Raw genomic sequence first — 6,968 nt, 5'->3', positions numbered from 1 at the left:
AAAAAAGTTGCTGAAATTGTTAATATTATAAAAATGTATCTGAAATTTAAATACGTTTTTATTTGCTTTAAAAATGTGATGTGAATTATATAGTGAACCCAGCATCGAGATACAGATCAAACTGTGAGCTTAATGTATTGTTACACCCCTACAACACAATATTATAAATTCATGTTTTATAACAGAAAAAAAACTCGTTAACATGCATAAATGTTATGTTTATTTGTTGAACTGAAGGTTGGATTAAACATGAAACGCACGTGATCGTTGTCATCAGTGAGGCAACCAATCACGAAGAGCTGTGTCGTCATCAGAAGCTAGCCGGCTACTTTCAAAACGCTCTTGCATTACTTGAAAACCATATGACAGTGTCACGTGCCTTCAGCGCCAGCTCAAATCGGAGAAAATTACTAACCGGCATGCACTGCTTCAAAAGGAAAATCACTTTTATAAAAAGATCAATTATATTAATTTATATAATAAAAAACAGGTAGAGAAACAGTATCAAGTTAATATAAAACTAATCAATACTGCTACTTTGTTCTTTTCGATTTTATATGCTTGTAATTTCTTGATTTGTTCTTATTTTCCCACGTCACCTTTTTGCTTATCTGAAAATTATTCAACCCATGACTCAAAAACCATAATTTTACAATATAGTACTGGTTAAATTACACTAAGTCATTTTAAATTAGATGTAGGCCTTCAGGTCCACAACTTAAAATTGTATGGCCTTGCGACTGATGGTCTGATTATGGCAAAATAAAATTATTGCAGATGTAAAAAATTAAGGGAATGCTACTTATTACAGCTTTCCACATTTATCAACCCATTTAATTAAACATGGTTTTGGTTACTAGTCAAATGTTTACAGAGGCCACAACGCCCCTCGAGCACCCTTCTCACCTTTTTCACCCCTGACCCGTTTTCATGCCTGTTAAAAACATGTTACATTTCATATATAAATCACACCTGAATAAATGTCGCAGGGCCAGCCAAACAAATGAAAACAATGTGAGACTTATAGTCTAGGAAATATGGTTTATTTTTTTTTCATGTGGAGCCTCGGAGTTTCATCTGAAATCACAAAAGATTTCACAGTTAATATCTGCCATTCATATAAACACGCTTCAGAAATGTCAACGCATAACACAAAACTTAATTTGTTATGTACTTGACAAAGATGAGAGGAGGAGCATTACCTCTGTCTTTATAATGTGATTGGCCATACTGATGCTGGCAGGTGAACCATTTATGGTCACCCGCCGGGACTCAGTCGACCCCTTGACCTGGTCCGAAACGCCAATTTCTGCCCCCCGAGGCCTGCCGGATTTCTTTAATTTTTGCTATGAATTGGGGGGGGGGGACAAAACACTCAATATAGCCAATAAAGCAAAAAAGTCGTGCCTTCTATTAAGAGCAACCAATCAGCAATCACTAAAGAAGAATGACACTCTATGTGTAAGTCAAGTCTGATGTCATCTCAAAACAATTATATGCATTTACTTACCCAGGAGCCAGCCATCACGAACGGCACCTGCTCCAAGTCTATTTCCTACACTGCTGTGCACTAGAATTAAAAAGAGTCATGTGTAGAACCAGGCCATCGTGCCGCGACATTATATATATAATTTGCACATTTATTGAATGCACATGTTTGCGATTCACATAAATGAATTCATCTACATATGGAGCCCTTATAGCAATATGAGTGCAGTCAATTGCACCGATTACATTGAGGAAACCGGACATTGCTGCAAATTGCCTTTTTAATATTGGCCTGTTCTCCAACAGTGTAAGGAATTATGGCAGTAGAATTGGCTGTAAAATCCCAGACCTATGACAAATGAATAGGAATGTCAAAATCAATAAGGTTTGCCTTACAAAAAGTACAGTTAGTTACAGTGTTGTTTTCGTCAACGATGACGATAACGAAATGATTTCGTTGACGCACATATTTTTTATGACGCTAACGCGACGATGACTAGCTAAAAATGTCTCTAAAGTGACGAAAACATGACGAGACGCTTTCGAGTTTTCGTTGACGAAACGAGACGGAGCGAAAATGATTATAAGTCTGACGTTCATAATGCATGTCATTTCTGCCCATTTTGCGTGAAATCTGTCTGTTTTTAGCTCAAAAGTATAAGCAATGCTGCCGCTTTCTATCCTTGTTTTGGGTCAACACAGTCTCACTCCGGCTGCCACCATGCCACGCACAAGATTTCAAACAACAACAACAACACATCTGCGGCTGTGGCAAGTTCGAAGGACTGTAGCGGCAGGCGCACAGCTGGCCCGCCCAATCAGAAATGTAAAAAATAGTACTCTGTATAGTTAGACATGTATACTACTTTATGTGGTGTATTTTATCTATTGCATGTTGTGTTAAAAACAGTAAAATTATAAGTAAGCCTGATAACTAAAAACTATTATAAAGCAGTTGAAGTGGAAAACGTATTTTGAATAACAACACGTTATAAATATGTGCTGCGCGCTTTCCTCTCAATAACATAAACACACAACAAATATGACAGCGGGGTAAAAAATAGAAAGAAAACATCTGACCACAGTGATGTTGTTTGATAGCCTATACCGAGATATAGCCTATTGCTTTTAAGCAACAAATAGCCTATCATAACAACCTATAAGCCTACTGTGTAATTGAGACATTAATTTAAGAAATGCATTAAAGCAGAAAGACGTGTAGGCTGCAGAAATATAGTGGGTTCACTTCAATCCACACCACAGACGTTCTTGGTTTGCTTCTTATTTATTAAATCGAGGCAATTGTTTGATTAAACATTGATTAATATTAAGATACAATTTATACAAAACGAAATTCACTATAAAGAAAGTTTTTCAACAAAACAAACCTATGCAGGACTCGCAAAATTGCTAACCCGAAGTCCCGGGGCTATGGCGAATTCCTGTCGGGCTAAAAAAAATGTATGCGCCATGCCCGTCGGGCGGAGGAAAAAATATTGTAATGTGTTTGCATTCTCTCAGATTTAGTTAGGTAATTATATTGTATGTAATTCGGCGTCATCTTGTTAGCCATATCCTCACTAACAAGTGAAACTGTCAGGAAATTAAGTGAACGCATAATTAAACCCATTATTCCGTTCGTTCACGTCTGATATGCGCGCTCCTCGGCTCCGCTCTTCAAGAGTAGATTGCTCTTGTGCTCATCAAAAAGTATATTAAATGTTTATTTATTTGTCATTTCGTTTAACCTAAGAGTCTAACATTATTCTAGCAATTCCCTTTTTCTTTCTTTATTTAGTAAGTTAACTTAAATATGTGAGAACGAAAATATATTTTCAGTGATTTGCATGAAGAGAATATGATGTTAGAAGTTCATTTTAAGCATTTAGTAGCCGTATTTATTTAAACACTTTAATAGGCTATTTAAAAAAGTATAAGGTTTTTTGGGGTTCATTTATCTTTCTTGTCATTGCGTGCAGGTTCTTTTTTGTAGGCTTTTTACCAAAAAGGCTTAATTAATGTCACGTTGCATTACAATTTAAAATATCAATAATGTCAAAAATGATGCAAAAATGCCAATAAACAAAAACGATGAGATGATTTATGGACATACTTTCAGTATAATCCATCAGACAGAAAAACGGAATGCATATTGGGAGACGACAGTTAATGTGGCCACCAGGGCCGGAGTGGGACTCATTTTCAGCCCTGGAGTTTCATGCCTTAGACCGGCCCACTTTAGTTCACGACTGACTATTAAAATAATATCTTTAAACCCTCAGTAGTATAAGTCTGCAGTAGTGCACTGTTCTCTGCAGCCTTGCAATTCACTGTATTTTTCAAATATATAATTTCATATTCTGTGCAAATGCAGTAAACAATTATAATTTTTGCCATAATTATGCAGCCCTACCATAAGACCATAATATTATTAAAGTAAACTTATTCAAAAACTAAAGGAAACAAATGTGTTTGTATTTTCCTCTATATTTCTATTTCTAAAAAATGGTGAGTCTTGAGATTAACTGTTGGGTTGATAACGTTTGGAAACCCCTGATATACAATACACAAGCAAGATTTATCAAGTAGGCCTATGCATTGGAAACAAATGGAAATAATCTGTATCTTTGGCTAAATAACGTAGGCCTACATTGTGTTAAAAAAAAGAAAACATCATGGATATACTTTTGAAACTAATGAGTTTTGCATCAAATAGATTTTTGTTCCTCTTGCAATAAACGATGAATAATGACTATTCATAGGGAATTCATCTATGACTTGGATAAAAAAAATAAGTTTAGAGGCCAGCCCGTTTGTATTAAGACGCGCTCAAGTTTATTTAAAATATAATAGACGCGCGGCCGGCAAGCGCACTCAAAAGACGCGCTCAAGTTTATTTTAAATATAGACGCGCGGCCGGCAAGCGCAATCAATATAGACGCGTCTGAAACAAAACTCGTGTTCAAGTAAGCGCTTTGAAAACCAGAAGACAGCGGCACGTCCTGCGTTTCCCATGCGTTTTAGATGTCAATGAACCCTAATGCAAGAATTCTTCCAATAAGTGGTCGGGACTCGGGACACAATCAACTTGTGCATAAAGCGGCGGGGACATCTCTCACCCGCAAATACGCGTCATCCCGGTGGCATGACAACACCGGCCCTCGTGGCCAAAAAGAAACAGACCGGCCCACCGGGAATCCTCCCGGTTCTCCCTATGGCCAATCCGGGCCTGGTGGCCACAAACTAGGTGGGGAGAATACCACCTAGTCAAGCGGCACCTGAAGGCTCATCACGCTAATATTTTTTAAAGGTAACTAACAAGTCACGCTGTTAACATATCATATCCATTCAATTTTACTCGACAATCGGCTTGTGACACATTTCATGGTAAGCTTAAGGTTTTACGTACATGTATCTGCTTGTCAAACCTAAGCCCATTCCAATACTTTTTGTGGTGTATTTAAATAAGGCAAGGCACGCGTTTCTCAACTTTATAAGCGAGGTCTCAGCGTAACACACAAACTCAACATGATGGTATATTAGGCTAAACTTTTTTCTTCATAACTTTTTGTTATGACATGCGCAGAAGGCACACCGACTAAAACAACGGCAAGCCCTCAGGGACAACCTTAATGCACATTTTAATTGTATTAAATACATAACACTTTTTAACCTAAATTCATTGGTTAAAAAATACTTTTTTACTAAAATTGACTTAAACTTGACTAAAACCTCTTTGCGTTTTCGTCGACTAAAACTTGACTAAAACTATACATTTTACAAGTGACTAAAATGTGACTAAAACTAAAATCATTTTCGTCCAAAAGACTAAGACTGAAACGAAAACTAAAAGGGCTGCCAAAAACAACACTGGTTAGTTACTTGTCGCCTATTTACTGCTGGTATGTCCCGGTTGCAAAAAATCCTAAAACTGAAAGGACTTGGGTTGGTACCGGGATGGCACGGTTCCGTCTTGTTGGCCTTTAATTGATTTATTACTAGTAAAAATACACATTAAAGATATGTGTAATTGCAGAGCTCTGTAACTTAGAGAGCTCTGTAATTCAATTGTTACTAGTAAAAATTCAATTGTAGAGCTCTTTAATTTCATTCTTACTAGTAAAAATATAATTACGATGAGTAATGTGCTGGCTACATTAAAAGATAATTTGGCTTCCCATATCGTGTGTAAATCAGCACCCCCACAAGCGCAGGAGCAATGAAGACGAAGTCCATAGGCAACAAAAAACAAAAGTCAATTTCAAATCGTTCAACCGTTACTCTGAAGAGGGTTTTAGTCTCCATTTCTCTCAATATTGAGTAAAAGCTCAGCATTCAAGTAATTTATTCCCCAAATTTCTCTGTAATCCCTTATCTACATCTGCTCTCTTTCTGTCACACGTGCAGACTACCCGACTCTCACGTGTCTGAGAGGAACCCGGAAGTAAGCGATGAGTCTTGAATGCTGTTTGGCGCATCATTGGTCGAACGCAACTTTCTTCTCATTGGCTGATTCATTGACCATTAAATAACTATATAATTCTTTTTCATACTGAAGCCCTAAATAATTTAATAACTTTTGTAACTGGAGTTACAAAAGTCTGAAAAAAAACAAGAGACTTCCTAGAGAACTATCATGTTCCTCCATGACCACACAAATCTGTTGGAAACACGCGTGGATGGCCGGTGAAGTCCCAGCAATGGTTACGGCTCTCTCAGCCACCTCAATGTGAGCTCCAGATAACTACACACACAGACAGAAGAGCGCAATGAAACTTGAACTTTCACTTCTTACATTAAGTGTTGAGGCTAAGACTATATGCACGCTTACCTTCATGATCTCTTTAATTTTACAACCCCCCTTGCCGATTATATAGCCACACTGACTGGATGGCACCACAATCCGCAGTGTGGCCGGGTGTCTCCATTTTGCTGTACTTGATTCCATGACCCTGTAGATGTTCTGATGAAAAACAGATGTGTCATAAAACCGTGTATTCACACTAGACAAATCATGTCAAATCTTGAACCGTATCTGAGTGTGACTCTCAAGCGCCCTGAATCCTCTGCACTTAAGCTGAACGTTATACTCCAGACCTGAGCACAATTATCCAAAGTAAAAACTAGAAATGCTCCGATCGGTCGGCCGTCGATGTGACTGTAACGGTACCTTCTCAATCTGATCAATAATTATTCCCACAGCTTCAAAGACTGCGTCATTGCGGCCACTTATTGTCACGACGCGCTCCGGGCAGCCAACCGAAATATTAAAAGGAGCACCGCTCTGCAAGAAAGAAGTGCATTAAAATAAGCTGGACACATGAACTCATCACTAACACAACACTGCTGAATGCTTCATTCTGATTGGCTGAGAGACTTTGTGCAAGTGGACGAGAATGATTTTATAATTATGCAATTTTATACACAAAGTCATTAAATAGTGAGGCTGACACTGCAAAACATTCAAACTCAATGCTACG

General features: G+C 37.8%; 1 long non-coding RNA gene across 1 annotated transcript; it reads right to left on the bottom strand.

Moving 5' to 3' along the window:
• Positions 1–203: 203 nt before the first annotated feature.
• LOC141351603 (uncharacterized) lies at positions 204–3,113 on the bottom strand. The gene is made up of 2 exons (XR_012359902.1): positions 1,511–3,113; positions 204–1,346 (listed from the first exon to the last, which is right to left on the bottom strand). It is a non-coding gene; the product is annotated as an uncharacterized lncRNA (long non-coding RNA).
• Positions 3,114–6,968: the final 3,855 nt, after the last annotated feature.

Source organism: Misgurnus anguillicaudatus, chromosome 20, assembly GCF_027580225.2.
Source record: "Misgurnus anguillicaudatus chromosome 20, ASM2758022v2, whole genome shotgun sequence".
Taxonomy (NCBI): domain Eukaryota; kingdom Metazoa; phylum Chordata; class Actinopteri; order Cypriniformes; family Cobitidae; genus Misgurnus; species Misgurnus anguillicaudatus.
Note: the sequence above shows the minus strand (reverse complement) of the source record. Positions and strands in the feature narration are given on the sequence as shown.